The sequence below is a fragment of the Sminthopsis crassicaudata genome, chromosome 2 (genome assembly GCF_048593235.1).
Source record: "Sminthopsis crassicaudata isolate SCR6 chromosome 2, ASM4859323v1, whole genome shotgun sequence".
NCBI lineage: Eukaryota > Metazoa > Chordata > Mammalia > Dasyuromorphia > Dasyuridae > Sminthopsis > Sminthopsis crassicaudata.
The window spans coordinates 384,036,384-384,048,425 of NC_133618.1; the positions used below are offsets into that span (position 1 = coordinate 384,036,384).

The window sequence follows — 12,042 nt, forward strand, 5'->3', positions numbered from 1 at the left end:
AAAATTACCCATGCACATGTTTTGTAAATAAAAAGCTTTAACCAAAAATTAAAAAAAAAAAAAAAAAAAGACAGAACCATAGTTAAACTAAGTCCCTTGTTTGTAAAAGGGAAAGCATGATGGACTTGAAAATGAGTTCAAATCTCAGTTCTAAAATTTTCCAACTCTGACTCTCAGTCTCAGTCTTTTCATCAGTCAAATGGAAACAAAAATCCTCACATTAGCAGGCTCATGGAATTGTTGTGAGGAAAATGTTTTTTAAAGAATTTTAAATCTGGGAAGAACCTGATTTTCTCCATTTGCAAAAGGATAGAATTAGACCGTGGAAGATCTTTGAGGCTGAAAAAAGATGAAGTATCTTGTTTAAGGTCACACTAATTAGTGTCAGAGCCAGGACTAGAAGCCAAGTCTCCTGACTCACATGCCTTCGCTCAACCTACTGCACTACATAGCCTTCCTTCTTTTCTCAGCTATCTCTGTTTTTCCAGAAAAAGACCCAGAAGTTCCTGTTTTGTTTGGCCATTTAGGCCACTTCTCTACCAGGTCAGGTACATTGTAGATGATATGAACCACTTGGATAGAAGTGAAGCAACTTCCTTACCTACAGTGCCATTATAATTTATACAAATTGGTTTGTTATTCTTAAGATATTGGACACAACTTTTAATGAATCAAATCCTTGTCTGTGTGAACTCCACAGACAAAAAAGTAATTTCACTGGTCAAAAAATAAATAAATAATAAAAAAATAAGCTAATGGACCAAAGAAATTTTAAATGTGTATATACCTGAAAATGAAATTAAGTGACAGGACTCAGGACTCCCCTATTGCAATAGCCTCTTTTTACACAGAAGGAAAAAAAACAAAACAAAACTGAGGCTGAGAGCCTTTTGTGAAGCAATCATGCATATACCAAGTAATTGAACTAGGGAGATGTATTTTCAATTCATTGTTCCCTTTAATTGGTATGTTGTGAGAAAAAATGATAATATCTTGGCCATTCAATTTTAGTAATACCCAGAATAGGAAGACAAAAATGGACCCTTTCCTCAAAAAGGTCACAGTCCAATAGAGAATAAATAATGTAAACAACTAGGAAAATACAAAATATATCCTGAGGATATAGGAGGTAAGCTTAGAAGTGAAGTGGGCGGGAAGGGTTGAAGTGTAATGGGGAAGAGGGAAAGATGCAGGAAAGGCCTCTTGCAAAAGATAAAATTTGAATTTGAGTGTTGAAAGAAGCCAGGGAAACTAAGGGGTAGATGTTAGGAGGCATAGAATCAGAGGCTCTTAGATACTGAGCTAAATAGGACCTTAAAGTTCATCTAGTCCCACCCCACTCCCTTCATTTCACAGGTGAGACAACTGATGTTCAGAGAAATTAAATGATTTGACCAAGAGAAGCAACTGAACTAGAACCCTGTATGACTCTTAAAGAATTATGGCCAATGGATATAGGGTTTTTTGTTTTTTTTTGTTTTTTTAATGTTGGCAGAGAATTAAAATCTTAACCAAAAGTAAAAGGAAGGAGAGCTTCTAGCCACAATCTTTTTAAATAAATAGATTGGATTGGTAATTTCGAGTTGAAAAGGACTTTAAAACACAACTAGTTCAACTAAATCTTGAAGTAAGAACTGGGCCCACTCAACCCTACAGTATTCTTGCTCAATGTCTATCCTGTTTCTATGGTCTAATCCATCTCTTCTTCTTTTTTTTTTTTTTTTTCTTTTTGTAAATTTTTTTTTTACTATTTTTTCTCAATATTTTATTTTTCCAAATATTTATATAGTTTTCAGTACTAATTTCATAAAACCTTGTGTTTCAAATTTATCCCCTCCCCATTTCCCAAGACAACAAGCAGTCTGATATGTAGTTATCTCTTCTTAAGAATTTCTATTTAGGTCAGAATATGGTGAGATTTTAACTGATTATCAAATACCATTCCTAGAAGCCACAAAGATAAGGCTTAAGCCCCAGCATTGTCCTTAGTAGACATGGGACTTTCAGTAAGTTATTTGATCCATGGGTTCCTCCTCATCTGTACAACAGGAATAATCATATTTCTTACCAACCTTACATATGAGATAGGAGATGTAAATGAGATGCAAAAGCTGCTTATATACGTATGTAATTATTTACTCTGCCTATATAAATGTACAATGCTTTACAGAAGTATTTTCTGTCGGCATAAGACTTTTTGGGAAAACATCTCTCATTTTCCATCAAGTTGTAGGAGGATAACAGTTAGAGATTCCTTGATTATCTCATAGCATTTTGGAAGGGAAGGGGGGAGAAAAAGAAAGAAAATAAAAAATAAAGGAAGAAATGAATTTTTTAGCACCTAGTATATGCCAGGAACTGTGCTAAACACTTTTCAGATATTTATCTATACTTATTTGATCTTTACAATCCTAGAAGATAGGTGTTATTATGATCCCTATTTTACAGTTGAGGAAACTGAGGCAAATATAGGTTAAGTGACACAGTGAGTGATGGTCTAATACCATATTTGAAGAGAGGTTATGTTTTCCTTCAGGCCCAGCTCGTTATCCACTTTGCACATCCAAATTTTAATTCACATTGTAGTTTTTGTGGCTCTATCATCCCTTTTTCCTCCACCAAGAAATAAGATTGTTTTATCTTTTTTCACCTCTTAGGCACCTAGGTTACACAGACTAAAACACACAAATTCAAGTATAGCTCAGATATTTACTAATTGTGTGACTCTGGTCATGTCACTTAACCTCTGTTTTCCTCAATTCCTTCAACTGAAAATTGGATATAATAACAGATCCCATCTCCCTTGGGTGTAGTGAAAATCAAATGAGACAATATTAACAAAGTGCTTAACACAGAGACTGGTACAAAGGAGGCATTAAATAAATCCTTGTTTCCTATAGTATCTGTTCCATGGCTTTGAATGATATGAGCTTAAAATGTGTTACTTTTTAAAAATTAAATCCTCCTTTGTAAATCAATCGTAACATCTCACATTTATATAATTGCAATTTCCTCACAATAACACCATGAGGTAGGTGTTGAAAATATTAATATTCTTTTTATTTTAGAAATGAGAATACTGAAGCTCTGAGGGGATTGAGTGAAGTTTGTCCCAGATTACACAACTGTCTAAAATTAGTACTACAAAACAAGAACCTTACTCTCTTTGTTCAGACACAACCGTTGACACATTAAGTTAAAGAGGTTTTTGTTTTTGTTTTTGTTTTTTCCAGGCATTAAATTTTCAGAAAGTGGGAAGAAAACTACTTCAGGTAAGCTGGATTATTGATTTTGTGGGGTAAAAATTTCAGGTTCTTACCCATTAGTGTCTTCAGGAAAACCTGATAAGTTTTTATTGGGGATTTTTTATAGGAAATTCTAAGTCAAAGGCCTCCAAAGCCCCAACAGATAGAATGTGAATGCATTAGAAGGCTGGAACTTTCTTTCTTTCTTTTTTTTTTTTTTTTTTTTTTAAGAATCTTATTTCCAGCACCTACCATAGGGCCTGGCACACAAGAGCTGAATACATGCTTGTTAATTGATTCCAGCTCTGAGACTTTGTTTTTGTGATGCTATTATTGACCTTGAGTTTCCTCTTGCCAGCTAATTATTATTAAAGGTGTCTTCCCTGCAGAGTATTCTTTTGCTTGTTTGTTTTAAGAATGTTGTCTTTAGTTGAATTAGCTGTTTTAATTGTTAGTAAAGAAAATTGCTTCAGGCTTAACTGGTTTATATCTTTGATGTGTCCCAGGCTTTGATTGCACCTACACAAATGAGGTCTTGTGAAAATCTTGATGGTGTTTCTGAGTCAGAATTATACTGACTGTTTAACTCTTTAAGCTCCAAAGACTGTTTAACTCTTTATTAGACAACATTAAGCAATCATTTGTATTAATATGCATTTGCAAAGGAAAATTAGGCAGGAAAGTAAGCATATAAAAAAAAAATTCATCCTTGAATGCTCCTTGAAAAATAGGCTTAATATTAGCATGTATTTTCAAGGACCATAATGACTTAAATAATGGACTTGGAGTCAGGACTTGACTTTGGGCCTGGATTTTGCCACTTTCTAGAATTATGACTTTAGGCAAATCACTTAATTCTTCTAAGCCTCAGTTTCCTCATTTATAAAATGTGGTTGATAGTACATACACTATGCCTTCTTCAAAGAAACTATGAAGTACCATAAAAATTCAGGCAATGAGGTGGCACAGTGAGTAGTGTATGAGATCTGAAGTCAGGAAAATTTGAGTTGCAGTCTTGCCTCAGATTTACTATGTGACTGGACAATTCACTCATCTTCCTCAACTATAAAATAGAGATAATAGTATCTACCTTACACAGCTGTTGTGAGAATGAAAAGAGTTAATACATATAAAAGTACTTTGCAAATCTTAAAATGCTATGGAAATGTTAATCAAAATTATTATTACTACTAAGCTTAGTCCCTTTGAAATGTCAGTTAATAGGAAACAAGATGAAGGAAAAATCTTATTTGACTCCACAGGTGTAAAGTCTTTCTTTCTGGAGTTAAATGACAATGGAGATTTTATAGTGGGATTTTTAAGAAAATATCTTTGCAGTGTAATGTGTGCCTTGCCAGAATTATGTACTCACTATTCCTAAATTTAAAAAACAAAAGAAAAAGCTCAAAAAACTAGTAATGAAAAGAACTCAGTATTATATCTCTAAGTTTAGATTCCATGACCCATATTTCTTCTGTACCACATTTTTATAATAATAATAGCTAATATTTATTTAGCATTCTTTTTTACAGGCATTGTGCTAAATAAGGCTTTTATAATTATTACATCATTTCATCCCTACAATAATTCTAGAAGGTAGGTACTTCTGTACTTAATAGATGAGGAAACAGAGCTTCATCTGTCCAGGTTCATATTGTAGTGCTGGAGAACTGAGGCAAGACAGTTATTGGTTTGTAATATTTTAATTATGGAGAATATAGGCTAGCTGGTTGAATGGGAGTCATGTCCAAAAATCAATCAGCCCTGAGCAATTGAGGCAGGGACCTTTTATAGGGTGTTTTTTGGTTTTGTTTTTGTTTTTCTAAGCTACACAGGATATATGGCCTGAGTAAAGCAGATAAAGGGGTGCTAGGACACTGGGCAGACAAGCCATAATTCCAGGAAAGGATCTTAACTTAGTCTTGACAAGATGGGGATCAAGATAAGAGAGTGGAAGGCAAGAGACAGCAAGGCGAGGGGCAATACTCAAAAGGAGGGGGAATTATCCCAGCAAGCATTTGAGATAAAGCACCTGGAGTTTTATGTCTCAATAGTATTTAAGGGCCTCCAATCCTAATAGCAAGGACCAAAGGAGTGGGACTATAATAATTTTATTCAGGACATAATAATTCATGGAAACTGAGGCATTAAGGCATTACAGTATGGCTAGTAGTAGCAACAGTAGCAACATTTGACATTTACATAAGGTTTACTATGTGCCAGAAACTGTGTAAAGGCTTAAAAATTATCTCATTTGGGGCAGCTAGGTGGCGCAGTGGATAGAGCACCAGCCTTGAATTCAGGAGGACCCGAGTTCAAATGTGATCTCAGACACTTAATACTTCCTAGCTGTGTGACCCTGGGCAAGTCACTTAACCCCAGCCTCAGGGGGGAAAAAAAAATTATCTCATTTGATCCTCACAAAAACTCTGAGAGATAGGTGCTATTATTACCCCCATTTTAGAGATGAGGAATTTGAGGCAGACAGAGAATAAGTGACTCACACAGCTAGTGAGGCTGGATTCTTAACTAAGGTCTTCCTGACTCCAGTTCTAGCAGTCCATCCATTGACCCCATAGTTCCCTTATTTTCTGCATGTAACTATTGTTAACAATACTATGAAGTAGATAATATAAATGTTATTCTGTCCATCTTAAAGGTGATGAAACTCATTCTCTGAATGATAAGTTACTAGGGTGAGAGATTAGTGTCAGAGCCAGGATTTGTCACCCAGCTTCTTAACTTCTATTAGCACCAACTTGCCTGTGAGTGCAGAACAATGTGCTAAGATATCCAGCAAACTTTGATGATTCAATTCAACAAGTATTTACTATGTCCATGGATTCAGTAGAGAGCCCTATGCTAGGAGAATAGGATGATAACAAAGTTTGATCAAGTAAGTCAAAGTAATTCCAAAGGCACTTTTTTGCCTTTAGAAGTTTAAAATTAACTCATTAAGTAGAAACTGAATGGTTGAAGAGATTGGTAATGAAATTAAGAGTGCTTCAGATGAGAGCAGATCCCCTGGGACTCTTCTGAGGTATCAACTCTTCCTGATTTAAGATGGCTCTGGGTGTGCGTGCGTGTGTGTGTGTGTGTGTGTGTGTGTGTGTGTGTGTGTGTGTGTGTGTGTTTTGGGGGTCTTTAAACCAAATATGTTTCAATTAATCTCCTTCCCCTTTTCTTTCCTCCTTCTGTGTGTTGGCTCTCCCCATTTGAAAATAAACTCCTAGAGTTTAGTATCTAGTGGAGTGAGGGACTGTCTTTTTATTAATTGTATTTCCAATGTTTAGCACAGTGTTTGGCACATAGTAAGTAATATTCAAAAATATTTGTCGGATTGAATTAAATTAGACTCTTGGAAATCCCAATCGGAATTCTAAGAAAAACAATTTTTGTCACCATGATCACAGTGGAGTTTATTTAGAATAGGTTTGTGTATTCTTTTTGATCAAGAAAAGGTCTTTTAAAAATCTAGTTTAGTGTCTCCGTGTGTCTAAAGTGTTTAGAAAACTGGCTTCCTATTAAGCAATTAGCTGCTTATTGTCATTATTTTTAATGGAAAACCCTCATTTTTGTTTATCAGTTCTTATGTTCTATTTTTGTGTAATTCCAGATGGTTTATTCAACCTATTTTCTGCCTCAGGTTTTCTTTTCCTAAAATGGACATAAAGCTTCTATATCACAATTGTATATTGGGTACCTTACAATAAATATGTTTATAGACCAGCATCTAAAGTAGGTGAAAACAAAGACTTTAACCTCCAGGAAATTGCCCATTGTTCTAACTTGCACCAGATAGAGAACTGAAAGGTAGGTTTCAAATCCCTGTTTTATCTTGGACTAGTTGCTTATTTCTCTATACTATATAATCACTAAGGGAGGAGTTCTTAACCTGGAATTCATGAATATGGCTGGTTTTTGTTTTTTAATGTTTTGCTAACTATATTTCAGTTTAATTGATTTCCTTTGCATGCCTTTGTGCATTCAAGACCATTATTCTGAAAAGGCTTCCAGATTACCAAAGAGGTCTATGATACATAAAAAGTTTGACCTCTTTCTCAAAAGTCTTTTCTAGGTATAGATCTAATTGTTTTGAGTTTACAAAGCACTTTGTTTACAAATGTAAATAACAACTATGTTTTACAGCCACTTGAATAATAATTTGTACTCTAAGTCCAATATTCCCTTTATCTAGCATCACTCATATTTACATATGAGTAACTTTGAAAGATTTAGAAAACATTTTTTCCCTAAGTCCCTTAAAGCAGAGTTAATGATTCTATATTTATTAAGCATATGCTATGGTATTGTGTAAGGTGTGGGGAACACAAAGGGAGAATGAAACATTTCTTATTCCAAATAATACTCCACTGATTTTTACAGATGAGAGATCTAATGTTCAGAAAAATGAAGTGATCTGCTACACCTCTAGTAGGCATCAGAGTGTAAACCAAGTCTTCTGAATCTAGGCCCTGTGCTTATATCACTTACACAACCTCTTCAACTGGGGAGACCGAACTAAGAGGTATGGAACAAAATAGTAGTACAAAATAACAGAATGTGATCAGTGATGAAATGTGTATTGCAGATACTTTTTATGGTTTATTGTAGGACTAATTATTAGTGTGACACAGAACAAATAACATCTAAGTAGGGGGAGGAAATGGCCTAGAAAAATAATTAACTTCTTTTGCTGGTGTTTGTGATTTTTGAATAAAATGTCTCATCCCATCCTTTCATTTTGCAGATGAGGAAACTAAGATCAAACTAGGTTAAGCAAATTTCCAAGTGTTAACAGAGATAGTTAAATGGTCAGCGTTACTTATTCTTCGAATACTTTGTTGCTATAGACCAAGAACATATTTCTTGATTAAATATTTTATAGAAAGAACAGAGAGAAGGGGAAAAGACCTATGTATGCAAAAGTATTTATAGCAACCCTTTTCATGGTAGCAAAATATTGGAAATTGAAGGGATGCCCATCAATTAGGGAATGACAGAGCAAGTTGTGGTGTATGAATATAATGCAATACTGTTATACAATAAGAAATGAGTAGGCAGATTTCAGAAAAACCCAGATAGTACAAAATGATGCAAAGTGAAATGAGCAGAATGAGGAAAATATTGTACATAGAATCAGCAATATTGTGTGACTGACTATAATTGACTCAACTCTTCTCAGCAACACAATGATCCAACACAAGTACAAAGGACTCACAAAGGAAAATGTCTGCATCTCAGTAAAGAAATGATGGACTCAGAATGCAGATTGAAGCATATTTTTTATGCAGATTGAAGCATATATTTTTTACTTTTTTTTCTCATGATTTCCCCTCCTTTTGATCTGTTTCTTCTTTCACAATTGTGACTAATATGTTTTATAGGATGGTAATGTATAAATTATATCAAACTATCTGCCATCTTCAGAAGATGGAAGGAGAGGGAGGGAAAGAAAAAATTTTGAAACTCAAAATCTTATAAAAATGAATGCTAAAAATTTTGTTGTTATGTAAATGGGGGGAAATGCTGTTAAAAATAAAAAGAAATTTAAAAAAGAAAGGTCACAGCATCTTGGAGGCAAAGAAGAAAAATTGTTAAGAGGAGAAAGAGATGAAAAAGAAAGAGAAAGAATGAACAAGATACTGGATGGCCTGTTTGTGAGGATCTAGAAAGCACAACAGACTTAGAATCAGAAGAGATTGTTTCTAATAAGAACTAACATTAACTAGTTTTCTTAAGTAAAATGGATGTAAAACTCTCACAGACATTATTGTAAGGCCCTAATGATGTATCTGTGTAAAGGACCACCTAAATGCTAACTATTATGTAAATCCTTTGAAGGAAGGAACTGCATACTTTGATTTTTGCATTTCTAGTGCCTAGATTAGAGTAAAATCTTAATAAATGCTAGATGATTTTAAAAAATTATTTCATTAAATATTTGCTAATTACATATAAAAAATTTTAGCATTTATTTTTTAAAACTTTGAGTTCCAAATTATTTTTTCCTTCCTGCCCCCCTTTACCCTTAAGAAGCAAGCAATATGATATTTATTATATATATAAGATCATACAAAACATATTTCCATATTGGCCATATTGCAAAGGAAAATACAAAACAAGAAAAATATTGTATTGTTTTTAAAGAATGCTTTAATCTGTACTTAATCAGTTTTCTCTCCGCAAATATATAGTATTTTTCATCATGGGTCCTTTGGAATTGTCTGAATCATTCATTGACTTGATAAGAATAGCTAAGTCTTTTATAGTTGATCCTCCTTATGATAATGATGTTACTCTGTACAATTTTTTCCTGAATCTGTTTACTTCACCTTGCATCAGTTTATATAAGTCTTTCTAGGTTTTTTTCATCTATTGCAATTTGTTCAGCCATGCCTCAAATGATAAGCATCCCTTCAGTGTCCAATTTTTTGCCCAAAATAGTTGCTAGAAAAACTTTTGTACAAATAGGTGCTTTCCTTTTTTTTTTTTTTTTTTTTCCTCCCTTTGGAATATAGCCTTAATAGTAATATTGTTAAGTCAAAGGGTAGTTATAGTCTATAGCCCTTTGGACATAGTTTCAAATTGTTCTCCAGAATGGATGGATCAGTTTATAACTCCACCAACGATGTTTTATTGTCCCAATTATATCAGCATTTGACATTTTTCCTTTTTTTCATGTTAGCCAATCTGATAAGAATGTGGTTATATTTCAACACATGAAGCCTTTATTGCAAATTGTAAATAAAAATATTCCCCCTGTTTCCTCTTTTACTTCTGATTTTGATTGTATTGCTTTTGTGCAAAATCTTATTTATTCCACGTAATCAAAATTTACCATTTTACTTTATATGGATCTTAGGTATCTCATTTTTGGTCATTAACTCTTCCCTTACTCATACTTCTGACAGGTATGTTTTCTACGCTTCCCTAATTTCCTTATGATATCACTCTTTTTGTCTAAATTATCCATTTTGACTTTATCTTGGTATATGGTATGAAATTTCAGTCTGTACCTAATTTCTGTCAAATGTTTTTTCAGTTTTTTGAGCAATTTTTGTCAGATTGTAAGTTCTTGCCCCCAAAATTTGCACTTTTGGAGTCAAACAACATTAGATTATTATGGCCATTTATAACTGGGTACTGTGAACCTAATTAATTCCATGAACATTTTTTCTATTTCTTAGCTAGTACCAGTTTATTTTGATGATTAATGTTTGTAATATAGTTTGAAATCTGGTACTGCTACGTTAATTCCCTATAAATTTTTTTCATTGGTTCCTTTGATATTCTTGACCTTATTTCTTTCAGATAAATTTTGTTAGTATTTTTTTTCCAGTGCTATAAAATAATTCTTTGGTAATTTGATTAGTATTGTGTAATGTCTGAGCTAGCTCTCTGGAGGGCCTCAAGATCAGTCAAAGTCAGGATCAAGTCAAGACCTCCTAAAGAGGAGAAATAAGGAGGCAGGCAAGCTACTACATGGCTCATCAAAAATGGATCTTGGCTTCAGTCTTCCCTGATGAGTGTGCTGTGACAGAGAGACTCTGACTCTCCCCTCAGTTCTCCAATCCTTCCCTACTATTACCTCACTACAACACATTCAGCAGGCACTAATCTTAAGGAGAGCCATCACATCACTATATCATCTAAGTATATGTTTATAGAACCATTATCTCACATTGAGTAGGTACTTAGTCTTAAGTACTGTGCTGTTCTGGATTCAAGTATACCTTTTCAGAATTCTAGCCCTCTACAGTATTGCACTGTATAAGTAAATTAAGGTAGATAGAATAGTCATTCTTTTTGGTTCAGTTCACCATGAGCAATTAATATTTCTTCAGTTATTTAGATCTAATTTTGTTTGCGTGAAATGATTTGTAATTTGTTTTTATAATTCCTGGATTTCTCTAGGCAAATATACTCCAAGTATTTTATATTGTCTACAATTATTTTAAATAAAGTTTCCTTTTCTATTTCTACTTACTATGTTTTGTTGATGTTACATAAAAATGCTGATGATTTGTGGCTTTATTTTGTATTTGTAATTTTGCTGAAGTTGTTAATTATTTTAATCAGTTTTTTCAATTTTGGTTCTCTAAGTATACAATCATATCATTTGTTTTGTTTTTTATCGCCTATTTCTATTTCTCTGATTTATTTTTTTGTATTTCTAATACAAAATTGAATAATAGTGGCAATAATTGACATCTTTGTTTCATCTCTGATCTTATTAGGAAGGCTTCAAGTTTATTGCCATTACAGATATGCTTGCTCTTGGTTTTAGATAGATAGCACTTACATTTTAAGAGGGATTCCATTGATTCCTGTGCTTTCTGGTGTTTTTAATAGGAATGGGTATTACATTTGGTCATTCTGGATCTATTCATGCTTACTGATTGCTAGATAATTACTAATCTTTTGACTATGTGGAAGTCCCATAAACTCTCTTAATCTTTGTTTATTTATATGTAAAAATGGAGTTTAAACTTCTCTATGTATTCTTCCCAGGATTGCTATCAGTTCAAAAGAATCGTAAAAATCAAAGCTACTAATGTAGCAAAGAGATGAAAATAAGAAAAAAAAAATGTGTAAGAAAATCAAAATGTGGAGGATTTCCTCTGACTTTTTTCCTTAGGTAATGGATGTCATTCCATATTGGGTATAGGTAGTGCCTTGAAGGAGAACAGGACTTTCCTGTCGTTTTATGCAATAGTGTTAGGAAGAAGACTTTTGCTTAGACTCAGGAATTTGGGGTTTGAATCCTAGGTCTGATGATTAACAGCTGTAACCA

General features: G+C 33.5%; 1 protein-coding gene across 8 annotated transcripts in view; it reads left to right on the top strand.

Moving 5' to 3' along the window:
• The window catches only part of SYNE3 (spectrin repeat containing nuclear envelope family member 3), a 192,580-nt gene that overhangs the window by 14,094 nt on the left and 166,444 nt on the right, over window positions 1–12,042 (top strand). For 2 of the 8 annotated variants that reach the window (XM_074291371.1, XM_074291379.1), the window contains exons 2-3: window positions 3,234–3,272; window positions 7,632–7,773. The exons of 1 other annotated variant lie outside the window; for it this stretch is intronic. The gene's annotated coding sequence lies outside the window, so the exon portion shown is untranslated. Of the gene's footprint in view, window positions 1–3,233; window positions 3,273–4,821; window positions 4,842–6,204; window positions 6,286–6,891; window positions 7,059–7,631; window positions 7,774–12,042 lie in introns of those variants that run through there. 5 more of the 8 variants (XM_074291372.1, XM_074291374.1, XM_074291373.1 and 2 more) reach the window with 5 other exon arrangements.